The sequence below is a fragment of the Arachis ipaensis genome, chromosome B3 (genome assembly GCF_059453495.1).
Source record: "Arachis ipaensis isolate K30076 ecotype BB chromosome B3, ASM5945349v1, whole genome shotgun sequence".
NCBI classification, from domain to species: Eukaryota; Viridiplantae; Streptophyta; class Magnoliopsida; order Fabales; family Fabaceae; genus Arachis; species Arachis ipaensis.
In genome coordinates, this window is record NC_142438.1 from 79398292 (window position 1) to 79411625 (window position 13334).

At 34.9% G+C, this 13334-nt stretch overlaps 1 long non-coding RNA gene and 1 other non-coding gene across 2 annotated transcripts; one reads left to right on the plus strand and one right to left on the minus strand.

Annotated features, from left to right (window-relative positions):
- Positions 1-2375: 2375 nt before the first annotated feature.
- On the minus strand, positions 2376-5364 carry LOC148571274 (uncharacterized). The gene is made up of 3 exons (XR_015907121.1): positions 4387-5364; positions 4158-4273; positions 2376-2629 (listed from the first exon to the last, which is right to left on the minus strand). It is a non-coding gene; the product is annotated as an uncharacterized LOC148571274 (long non-coding RNA).
- Positions 5365-12503: 7139 nt separating this feature from the next.
- On the plus strand, positions 12504-12611 carry LOC148571275 (small nucleolar RNA R71). The gene has a single exon (XR_015908145.1). It is a non-coding gene; the product is annotated as a small nucleolar RNA R71 (small nucleolar RNA).
- Positions 12612-13334: the final 723 nt, after the last annotated feature.

Sequence of the window (13334 nt, forward strand, 5' to 3'; positions counted from 1 at the left end):
ACATGAGGCTGAAATATTTCTTTGATTAGCAAGATAATTGGGTCAGGAAAACCAATTTGAAGCTCAACAATGTGGTTGCGCCGAAATAAAAAAAAGGGCATTGGAGCATGATGTTTCGGTCACCCATTTGCCCTTGTGGAATCCAAATGTTAATTGAATTAAAAGCATGTCTTCTACGGATGCCTTTCTATTAAGTGATGGATTTTAAATTCATTCAACTTGGATTTACTGTATGCCTTGGTAACATGAGAGAAAAAGCTTACATTGATTTGATTGCTATTATTGCTCCCACACGTTACTAAGCTTGGAAAAAAGGGAAGTGGTTAATTAATTTATTTTAATTATCTTCTTTACTTCTAGTAAAAGCATTTCACTCTTAGTGGTTAATTAATTTATTTTAATTATCTTCTTTACTTCTAGTAAAAGCATTTCACTTTTCTCTATCTTCTTTTTCTTTGCTTTCGGTCATATCATCAGGAAGGGAGGATATGCAAGTTATCAGAAGAGAGGTGCAAGAAACAGAAGCTATGAACAAGCAAGATGTTAAGGTGATGATGGCCTTAACAAAAAGAAGATCCAAAGTATGGTGTGGCTGAGATCCTTACCACAAAAGAAAAGATGTGGTGAGGAAGTCTCAAGATCTCCATACCTAGAAATGGTGTCAATCTAATTCGGGCAGAGAAGAAGATCCCTTAGGTGAAGCTCGTCTCTACTTTTTGTTCACCCACCACAGAAAGTAGCCACTGTAGCTACATGGAGGAGGAAGCAGGAGTGGAGCAGATGGAGCTGTCAAGGATCAAGCGTTCATCAAGGGTTAGGAATCCTTCTTGGGGGCCAAGTCAAGATGGAAGGCTCAGATTGATGAAGCTTGAAGAAAAGGGATGAGAGAGAGGTAATTGCATGTTGTTTTGCTTTTGGTTCCCTCTCTCTTCTCTCTGTCCGAACCGATTTGATGTTTGAAGAAGAAGAAGTTGGCTCGGTTGAACCGTTTAAACCTTGGAGGCTTCCCCTTCTATAATATGGGTGAACAGCCAAGGTTTGAAGAAAGAAAAAAGGAGAGTAAGCACAGAGTTCTTATAGCTACCTAAGCTAACAAAAGTTCTTCTCTTTCAATGTGTTTTATTTTTTATTTTCTTTAGTTTTATCTGTCTTGAGTCTCATGGTGAAAAAGTCAAACAGTGTGAGGTTTGTAAGAAAAATTCAGTGAGCAAAAAAAAGCAGAGGGTACAAAATTAAAGAAAAAATCATAGATGTCTTAGAGGTCTTTTGTACATCTGTGTTGTGTATCATGATTCTGTGAGAATCTCCTTGCAAGTTGGGTTAGCACTTAGCAGTTGAAAGCTTGGTAGGTGACCAAGTCAAGTTCAGGGTTGGGGATAGATTCTGGACTTGTCCGATAGGAAGGATAATTCCTAGGGAGAATTGGTGTCTATAATCAAGATGATTATAGTGAAATTCCATCATTGTTGTGATGGAGACTGGATGTAGGTTGTATTGCACTTGGCAGCTGAACTAGGATATATTTTGGTGTGATTCTCTCTCTCTTCTACTCCATTTATGTTTCTGTTGCATAGGAGACAAAATCAAAAAATATCTCCTGACTGGTTACGAGATAAAAAAGAAAAAGTCTCTTGACTAGTTACGAGACAAAAAGAAGAAAAATTTCCTGAAGTTATTTCTAAGGGCAGAAAGTGACACTCAGCAAAAAGGAGCTAAGATTCAACCCCCCTTCTCTTAGCCACTGATTACCCTCATTTATTATAAAACAAAATAAATAATTCTCAAATAAAAATTTTAAATATATAAATAATAAATATTAAAACTCGGTTAGTACATTAATAATAATAATAACTCTATAATATACTATTAGTTTTATGATCTAGATAATTTTTATAATAAAATAAAAACTAATGAACATATTATTTGATATATAGTAAAGTTTTTTTAGTAATAACAAATTTAATTTTTTTTATCTCTTTAAACTATATATATATATATATATATATATATATATATATATATATATTGTTTTATTTCATTTAGTATTAGTAGCCTACTCATAATGTACTTTAGTACAAAGATATATATCAAATAGAATTATTAATTTAGTTTAAAGAGATAAAAAAATTAAATTTGTTATTACTCAAAAAATTTTACTATATATCAAATAATGTGTTCATTAATTTTTATTTTATTGTAAAAATTATTTAGATCATAATACTAATAGTATATCATAGCACTATAAGAAAATTGTAACACCCTCACTATCAAAAGTCACGCTTCCGGTTGCGCTACTCTGATAGCAAGAAGTATTACGACTACTTTACATACTAAATACTAAAATAGGAGCCTGTGACTCAACACTGTATCGCTGATTTCTTAGAAAAACCGAAATTAAACACTTTATCTTAAGAAAAAATACAAACAGGAATAAGATTCATATATAAGACTCCTTACATAATAACTCATAATATAATATACATATCAAACATACAATTCCTATCCCTCTTACAAACTCGTAATAACAAAGACGAGGGAAGAAAATAATCTAATTAACACAATATCTTATAAACTAAACGCAGTATATCTCTTTTTAATGCTTCTTCATCCGGTTCCTGAAAAGGTAAAGCTGTAGGGGGGTGAGAACCTAACCACACGGTCTCACCACGAAGTTTCAAAGTTGTCATAAGAAGATATTTAATAAGAAAACTGTTTTTAAACTCAGTGATTATCATTGCCTTATGAATCTTTTTAAACCAATAGGAAATCGTTCAAAACCCTTTTCAAAGAAATAATGTTTAGTCTTTCAGAAATCCAAAATCTTTCCTTTCTTATAAGAAAATCTCAATCAGAAATCAACCACGTAATCAAACAACACAATCATTAATTCAGCATCCAAGTTCATTCTCAAATGTAGCACGCCAGAACAAACACAGGCAAGACAGACAAGGAAAGCACAAGTAGGTAGCAGTTACAGCAAATAGTTCAAGTAGCAGTTAAGAACAGTTTAGCAATTAGGCAAACCAAAACAAGTTCAAACCCAAGCAAAGCATACAAATGCATATGATGCATGCCTGTCCTATGGCTGATGAGGCTCATCTGTCGGTTATCCAGCCAACCCGACAAGTCTGAATTGTCCTTAGACCGTCCCCCGACGTGCATCCCCAAGAGTCTATGCATAGCTTTTTCTCAAATAATCAATATTACTCAATGGGGGTATCATTCCCAGGAATTTATATAGTGCCCGGTCACACTTACGTCGTAGGGTCAACAGAGTATCGAGTTTTCAACCTGGAACACGTGGTGGCAAGCCACGGCACTTAATCCAGGGAACCTCGTATCTCAGATATTTCAAATTCATAAGCCATGTGAATAATTCAAAGTTCACATCTCAACATTCTCAACATCATAATCATTCATCAATCCAAATCTCATTTCCAAGTTCATTTCAAAGCCATATTTCAAATAAAATCCTCATCATCCTCTTTTTTATTCTGTTCGTTAAGAATCTCAATTCCAAAACAAAATTCTTTCTTTGATAGACAAATCAATCTTAAAACGTATAATGCTTAAAAACAAATCTTTTTAATTAATTACTTTAAATAAAACTTTCAATTTTATAAAATTTCGGCAGCGTTTCCTCTAAAACTCGGACACTGCCACCCTTTTCGGGTCCCATCCAAACATTTCTCAAACCTTTTCTCAACCATTTCCAAATTTCAAACATTTTCCAGAATTGAACAAGTTCCAATGTTAAATCATTTTCAAATCAACCAATTCTAACAATAAAACTCTTTTTAAAATCGAATCAGCTCAAATGTTAAATCATTCATAAAATCAAACCAACTCACAATCAAACCGCTTCCAGAATCAATTTATTTTTATATCTCAAATTATTTCCAAAATTGTTTCATTTATATTACTAAGTAAACTCTAAAACCAAGAAAATTCACCTTTCTTAATAATCAAGTAAATGACATTCCAAACCGGTTTTTATCCACAACCACACAACGCTCACGCAATCAAGCACCCAATAATTCAGTCCAATAAACCATCACATCCATAAGACAAATATAATCACAGAAGTAAATCTCTTTCTATTAATATCTATTTATCACAACTCTGTAATATAAAATAGATTTTAAGAAAACCCCTACCTCAACTCGTCAAAACTCAAAAGCTATACAGTGCGTCAAAACCCCTTCTTCTCGGCTTATAACCTCGATAGCCACAACCTCAACTCCAACCCACTTCCGCAGCAACCACAGTAACTCTATTCACAATATATAATAACCAAAACTTAATCATATAACAAATAACACCCTAAAACCTCAGCTAAGATAACAGAACAGTGACTAAAGGAATTTCAGGAATGAAAATGCCTACCGCAACTAAGAAGAAACACTGAACTGAAAAGCAACAACTCGAGCAGTGATTCCGGCGGCTATGGCGCCGTTCCCGACATCCAGGGGTGCGGTGACGCGATTCAAACAGAACTAGGAGGAGTGACAGCATCCCCAAGTGACTTCCGTTGAGCTCTAGTAGCACAGACCTCCTCCGGTGGTGGCCCGACAGTGACGACGGTGGCTGTGGCTCGGTAACGAAGGGAACAACCCCTTCTTTCCTCGGTCTTCCTTCTCTCTCGTTCGCGTTAACAACAGCGATGAAGGTCCTTCTAACGGCGGCGTACGGTTCCGATGGCGACAGAAGCACGGATGGCGGCGACGAGTTTCGTCACGAACAGCGACGGTGACTGGCGCGAGGAGGCGGCGCAGCTTCTCTTTCTCTCCTTCTCTCGGATCTCTCCTCTTCTCCGTCAACAGCGGCGGTTCACAACTCGTGGCTCTAACCCTCATGAGCGCTCTCTATCTCACCGCGGCTGGGCTTCCCGACGGCGTTGCGAACTTTGGCGACGGTGACGGACCCTGGGTAGCGGCGGCAGCACAACCTCCTCTCCTTCTCCCTCGCGAGTTCGTCCCTCTCTCTTCCTCAGCTCTGTTCGGCGGCTTCATGGTAGTAGTGATGGCAGGATGATGAATTGACGGGTTTAGGAGTGGAATCATTGTCGAGAAGAGAAAGCTTGGAAAGGTCAATCGGAACAGAAGGGGTTTTGCCTTCGGAGAAACAAGGGTGTTTGTTAGTGAAGGGCTTCCACGTACGGAGTTGGAAGATGCAGGAATCAATGGAGTGGTGAGTTCGAGGGGCTTTAGGGATTGTTGAGTATGGGACATTGACTAAGTCATCTCATGACATCATTTAATAATGGAATCTATGAATGAAATGGAATTGCAAATTGGAATGGCTTAGGTGCAGGATTTTGATACGGCTGTATGTGTTAAGAGAGGGTAGGGTGAGTGGCGGTGAGGTAAGGTTAGGGTTAGTGGGTTCAATTTGGGGATTTTTGGGTAGTTTAGGTAATTTTAATAAAATTATGGGTATAATGTATAAATTTAAAATATAATTTAATTTCTTAAAATTACTTTAAAAAAATATTACTTATCAATTTTTAAATTTGGCTTTTAATTCAAGTATTCTAATTTGAAATTAAAGATAATATAATTTATTTTATTTGTTCATAAAATTAAAGTATTAAATTCTAAAATCTTAAATATTTAAAACTAAATCATATAAAATTTTTATTTTTTTTACAACTGTTAAATTGTATAATTTAAATATAGAAAATTATTCAATAATTATGAAATTAAATAAAATTTTAATTCAATTATCAAAACTTGATTTAATTTCTTTTAATAAGATATTTTTAAAAAAAAATTCTGGATCTTACAAAAATAGAGCATTTGTAACAAATTTTTTGTATCAAATTTTTAAAATTGTTACAAATTGTTATTTTTTTGTAAACAAGAATTAGTTATTGTTACAAAATAAGGATCTTTTGTAACAACAAGATAATTTATTGCAAAAGTTTAAAATGTTTTATAACAAAAATTAAAGGTGTTTTAATTTGTGGCAAACTTTCAAAACGTCTCTTAACGAAAAGTTGTTTTGTTATAAAAGTTCAATATGTTTTATAACGTAAAGTTTTTTTTGTTGCAAATTCAATGTTTTGTAATGAAAATGTGTCCTGTCGTAAAAATTCAACATATTTTTAGATGATCATTTACGCGGTCAATATAAAAGGTAATTAGTTAATGTGGTCAAACAAAATATTAATAATTTGATATTTATCTTAATCAAATTAAATAAATGATTAATTATAACATTTTTAAAAATCATTAACCAAATTTTGTAAGACAAAAATTTAATGCAAATTAAAACAAAATTAATTTATTTATTCCAATCAAATTAAATAATTAATATAATTGATTAGTTATAATTAATATAGTCAAACATAATATTAAATAATTTAATATTTATATTAATTAAATCAAATAAATAAATAAATAATATATTTAAATAAATTAAATTAAATAAATAAAAAATACTTTCAAAAATATGCTATATTAGTTATACTATGAATTGATAAAATTTGATTTTAATAATATATAATAGATAGATATCCTTAAGAAGAATAAATTTTGGTAATAAATTAATACTCAACAAAACCATTAAATTTGAAAATATTAAATTAGGATTAGTTTGCAAAATCAAAATTGTGATACGAAGGGTAAATAAATAGGTCAAACAGAAAAATCATATAAAATAATATATTATTTAAAACTAATACAAAGCTATAACTCCCTAAAAAAGTTTATAACGTTTTGTTCATCATTAAGTACCTATAAATACTTAAGGACCAATATTTTATAAAGCATAACCATTAAAAGCACGACGAAAATAAAATTTTCAAACCAAATTAAACATCATGAAAATCTTTTTTTATTTCTCCATCCTCTTACTTGTTCTTTTCATTGGTTTTGGTATGCATCAAATCCATACAATTCAATAAGTATTGTTTTCAATAATTGTCTTATGATGATTCTAGTTTCTTGGCTAATAGTGTATTTTATGTCTGAATATTTGTAGGAAATAACCAATTACAAGTAATAGCACAAGCAAACAAATATTGTGTTACACCAGTAGGCAACATTTATTGTCTTCCACCTACAGAACCAGATGATTGTTCTAAAAAGTGCACAAATTTTGTTGGTAAATCACCGGCCATAGGAACATGTAATAAATTTACAAACGATTGCATTTGTGTCTATCACCCACCATGTAAGCAAAACACAATTATGCACGCACTTGTATCCACAACCACGTAATCAATGTTATAAATCGAGCAGTCACATACATCGTTCACCTTTTTTTCATGGGGTATATGTATTCACCTTTCTACTAAGTAAAACAATGGTGAACTAAGTAAAACATCAAAAAATAAACAAAGTGCGTGAGTATACTATTATTTTCCATTTATCAAATAATAATAAAGTAGTGGTTCTATGTTGTTTATCAATTACTCCTGGCCCTTTCTCTCAAATAAAAATCTATGTTTTATATTTGTTGAACTTTTTCGTTAATAGAGTCTCTTTTTATAGTAAAAATAAAAATTTTTGGTCCTAACTATATATATGTTGCTGTTAATAGATACAAAATGCTACAAATTGCGCTGGTTAATTATTTATATCTAAAGTCATATTTAGATTTCGTTTAACATGTAACACATTATTGTTAAGTAAATTTATTAATAGGAATAGGTAACGTTGGTTATTATGATTTGGGATAAAAATTAAAACTGTCTTAACATTTTTTGAAAATTAATTTTACTATTAAATTTAGCATTAAAATTATTTTTTTAATTTTCGGATAAAATTATCTTCCTGATTGTTACTAATAGTCATAGAATTTAAAATAAGAGCATGCAATTATATTTATATGAAGTTGATTGTTGAGAGCCGTTAGACAATTAACATATTTACATAAATTATCATCTAATGCCCGAATCTCAACTATCAACGTCACATGTCTCTTCACGTGAAGTTGTTATTTGAGAACCGTTAGATTATTTGACAAATTTGATTAAATCATCATCTGACGATTCTCAACTATCCACTTCACATGAAGATATCTACATATGAGTATTCACTAACAAACAAATAAATAAATAAATAAATGGCATCATCATTATCATCTTCCCCTTTTGTCCCAATTGACCAACACATCGATCAACAGGAGCAACAATAACGCTTTCTCATCGCATTTCACAACACAATAAGGGTGTACTAATCCAAACCCTCCAAAAAAAAACCAAATGAAAATGCTACCATTTGTAAGTTTTGAAGTAGATGCATGGAAGTTTGCATAAGTAAAAATCTAACATAGTAACCATCGATGTTGGCCAATGGCCAGCTCTTCCAAATGACAAAGTAGACCTTAATCCTAGCATCCTAAAACTTTTTCAAGAATCACTACAAGAATTCCGATAGACAATAGTGGATATTGTTCGGCGGCTAAAAAAACCGCAACATAAAGAAATATAGTGGCGGTTAATGCGGCGAATTGTGACTGCTCTGCTATATAGGGTTATTTTTATTAATGTATTAACCGTATTTTAATATTTATTATTTATATATTTAAAAATTATATTTGAGAATTATTTATTTAGTTTTATAATAAATAATATTTTTAAATTTGAATAATTTATTTAAAAAATAATATTAATATACTGAATAAAAAAATAATTTTAAAAAATATTGTTTAAAGAATAAGGACAAATAAATCCCTAACCAATTTGAATTTAGAAACAATTAGGCTCCTGTCCATTTCTGAACCTGATACGTCAGCATTTTTTATTCAGAGTTGACATAGAAACACCCACAAAAACTGCGTTGTGTCACAAAAATAAAGGCCAGGGACCGAAATGAATCATTTTTATCTTAAGAAATTGCGTTATCATTCTAAAAAATAACAAGAATCGAGTTGATAGTTCATTCTAAAATAATCTTGACTAATCACCTCATCCACAGAATTGCTTTATATTTTTTTCTTCTTCTTTGTGTGGGGACATTAGCAGGATTTTTTATTTAAATAAATTAAATAAATGTAATAATTACTAAATTAAATAATTTTAAAAGTTATTACCAAAATTCATCAGCCTTTCTTATCCTATTTACACTATAAACGAGATAAACTTCCATGTATCTCGTTTACAGTGTAAACGAGATAAGACACGTGGACATGACACGTGTATATCTCATTTACACTATAAAGAAGACACGTGGAATTTTATCTCGTTTACAGTGTAAACGCGATAAGGCTGGGCGACGGCTATATATATAACTCATTGATAGCAGACTGGGAACCAATTTGAACTTTTCAACAATTTTCTCCTCTCTTTTACCCCTTTCTGACCATATAATCGATCAATACAATGATGGTGCGTGCAGCTGGTAACAATAGAGACATCAACAGGTTGAACGAGACTTCGCATTACGCCGAAGCAACTGACTTTGTGGTTAGTTCTGTTGTATTGAATTTTATGCAATCCCATATAGATATATGTGTGTATGTAGCCATGGTTAGGGTAGTCGCCAAGAACTAGAATATAGTTTGTATAATTAGGAATATGTCACTAGTAGAAATTTGGAACTTTATTTTATCATCGGCATTGAGTGCAGCCTTGATGGCCTGCGATCTCTCGGAGATAACCAGCAGACCTTCTTATGGGGTGACATGACGTCTCAGATTAGTAAGGAACAACGACCATACTTTGATCATGGTTCTTGGTGATCCATGCATTAGCAGAGAACTCTTGAACCATTAGGATGCCGACTTGTTGGATGGGATTTGTTAGAACTTCCCAACCTCTTTTTTGAATTTCATGTCGGATCTCCGGATACTCATTTCTTTTGAGTTTGAAAGGGACCTCAGGGATCACCTTCTTCTTGGCCACAACATCATAGAAGTGGTCTTGATGGGCTTTGGAGATGAACCTTTCCATCTCCCATGACTCGGATGTGGAAGCTTTTGTCTTCCCTTTCCCCTTTCTAGAGGATTCTCCGGTCTTAGGTGCCATCAATGGTAATGGAAAAACAAAAAGCTTATGCTTTTACCACACCAAACTTAGAATTTTGCTCGCCCTCGAGCAATAAAAGAAAGAATAGATGAAGAAGAAGAAGAAATGGAGGAGAGGGAGAGTGGGGAGTGTTTCGGCCAAGAAGGGTGTAGAGGGGTGTGTTGTGTGAATTTGATGAAGAATGGAGGGCTTTATATAGGGAAGGGAGGGGGGAAAGGTTTCGGCTATATGGGTGGGTTTGGGTGGGAAATTGGTTTTGAATTTTTGAAGGTCGGTGGAGTTTATGAGGTAGGTTTATGGGGAAGAGTGGATGGATGTGAGTGGTGAAGAGGTGATGGGGAAGAGAGTTTGAGGTGATTAGTGAAGGGTTTTTTGGAGAAGAGTGTTTATGGGGTTGTGTGAAAGAAAGTGGTGAGAAGAAGTGAGTGGAGGTAGGTGGGGATCTTGTGGGGTCCACAGATCCTGAGGTGTTCAAGGATTTACATCCCTGCACCCATTAGGCATGTAAAAATGCCTTTGCACACAACTCTGGGTGTTCAGCACCAGGTTGGTGGCCATTTTGGGCGTTCAACGCCCATTTGTGTGCCATTTCTGGCGTTGAACGCCAGAACCATGCCTGTTCTGGCGTTCAGCGACCAGAAGCTGCCCATTTTGGGCGTTCAGCGCCAGAACCATGCTCTGTTCTGGCGCTGAACGCCAGACAGATGCTCCTCCAGGGTGTGATTTTTCTTCTGCTGTTTTTGATTCCGTTTTCAATTTTTTTTATATTTATTTTGTGACTCCACATGATCATGAACCTACAAAGACATATAACTAAGAAAAATATAGTTAGATAAATAAAAATTGGGTTGCCTCCCAACAAGCACTTCTTTAATGTCAATAGCTTGATAGTGGGCTCTCATGGAGCCTCACAGATGTGCAGAGCTTTGTTGAGACTCTCCAACACCAAACTTAGAGTTTGACTGTGGGGGTGCTCTGGTTGACTCTGCTTTGAGAGAAGCTTTTTCTGCTTCCTCTCCATGGTTGCAGAGGGAGATCCTTGAGTTTTAAACACAAGGGAGTCCTTATTCCATTGAAGGACTATTTCATCTCTGTCAACATCAATCACAGCTCTTGCTGTGGCCAGGAAAGGTCTTCCTAGGATGATGGATTCATCCTCTTCCTTTCCAGTATCCAGGACTATGAAATCAGCAGGGATGTAAAGGCCTTCAACCTTTACTAACACGTCCTCTACTTGTCCATAAGCCTGTTTTCTTGAACTGTCTGCCATCTCTAATGAGATTTTAGCAGCTTGCACCCCATAGATTCCCAGTTTCTCTATTACAGAGAGGGGCATGAGGTTTATTCCTAAACCAAGGTCACATAGAGCCTTAAAGATCATGGTGCCTATGGTACAGGGTATTATGAACTTTCTAGGATCCTGTCTCTTCTGAGGCAATGTCAGTTGATCCAGATCACTTAGTTCATTGATGAACAAGGGAGGTTCAACTTCCCAAGTATCAATGCCAAATAATTTGGCATTCAGCTTCATGATTGCACCAAGAAACTTGGCAGTTTGCTCTTCAGTAACATCCTCATTCTCTTCAGAAGAGGAATACTCATCAGAGCTCATGAAGGGCATAAGGAGGTTCAATGGAATCTCTATGGTCTCTAGATGAGCCTCAGAGTCCTTTTGTTCCTCAGAGGGAAGCTCCTTATTGATCACTGGACGTCCCAGGAGGTCTTCCTCCTTGGGATTCATGTCCTCCACTCCCCTTGTAGGTTCGGCCATGGTGCTTATGTCAATGGCCTTGCACTCTCCTTTTGGATTCTCTTTTGTATTGCTTGGGAGAGTACTGGGAGGGATTTCAGTGATCCTTTTACTCAGCTGGCCCACTTGTGCTTCCAAATTTCTAATGGAAGATCTTGTTTCATTCATGAAACTTACAATAGCCTTAGACAGATCAGAGACTAAGTTTGCCAAATTAGAAGTATTTTGTTCAGAGTTCTCTGTCTGATGCTGAGTGGATGGTGGAAAAGGTTTATTATTCCTAAACCTGTTTCTTCCACCATTATTAAAGCCTTGTTGAGGCTTTTGATCCTTCCATGAGAAATTTGGATGATTTCTCCATGATGAGTTATAGGTGTTTCCATAAGGTTCACCTAAATAATTTACCTCTGCTATTGCAGGATTCTCAGGATCATAAGCTTCTTCTTCAGAAGATGCCTCTTGAGTATTGTTGGATGCAGCTTGCATTCCATTCAGACTCTGAGAGATCATATTGACTTGCTGAGTCAATATTTTATTCTGAGCCAATATGGCATTCAGAGTATCAACTTCAAGAACTCCCTTCTTCATAGGCGTCCCATTACTCACAGGATTCCTTTCAGAAGTGTACATGAACTGGTTATTAGCAACCATGTTAATGAGTTCTTGAGCTTCTGCAGGCGTTTTCTTTAGGTGAATGGATCCACCTGCAGAAGTGTCCAGTGACATCTTTGATAGCTCAGATAAACCATCATAGAATATATCCAGGATGGTCCATTCTGAAAGCATGTCAGAAGGACACTTTTTGGTCAACTGTTTGTATCTTTCCCAAGCTTCATAGAGGGATTCACCTTCTTTCTGTCTGAAGGTTTGAACATCAGCTCTAAGCTTGCTCAGCTTTTGAGGAGGAAAGTACTTGGCTAAGAAAGTCGTGACCAGCTTATCCCAAGAGTTCAGGCTGTCTTTGGGTTGAGAATCCAACCATAATCTAGCTCTGTCTCTTACAGCAAAAGGGAAAAGCATGAGCCTGTAGACTTCAGGATCTACTCCATTAGTCTTAACAGTATCACATATCTGCAAGAATTCAGTTAAGAACTGAAAAGGATCTTCAGATGGAAGTCCATGAAACTTACAGTTCTGCTGCATCAGAGAAACTAATTGAGGTTTCAGCTCAAAGTTGTTTGCTCCAATGGCAGGAATGGAGATGCTTCTTCCATGTAAATTGGAATTAGGTGCAGTAAAGTCACCAAGCATCTTCCTTACATTATTATTATTTTCGGCTGCCATCTCCTCTTCCTGTTCGAAAATTTCTGAAAGGTTATCTCTGGATTATTGTAATTTAGCTTCTCTTAATTTTCTCTTCAGAGTCCTTTCAGGTTCTAGATCTGCTTCCACAAGAATGTTCTTATCCTTGCTCCTGCTCATATGACAAAGAAGAGGGTACAGAAAAAATAATAATAATAATATGGATCCTTTATACCATAGTACAGGGATCCATGTGTGAGTAGAAGAAGAGGGGGAGACAAAGAATGTAATATAATGGAAGAAACACAACTGTGAGGAGGGTTGAGATGTGAGATGAGATGTTAGTAGATGAATAAATAAATAGAATAA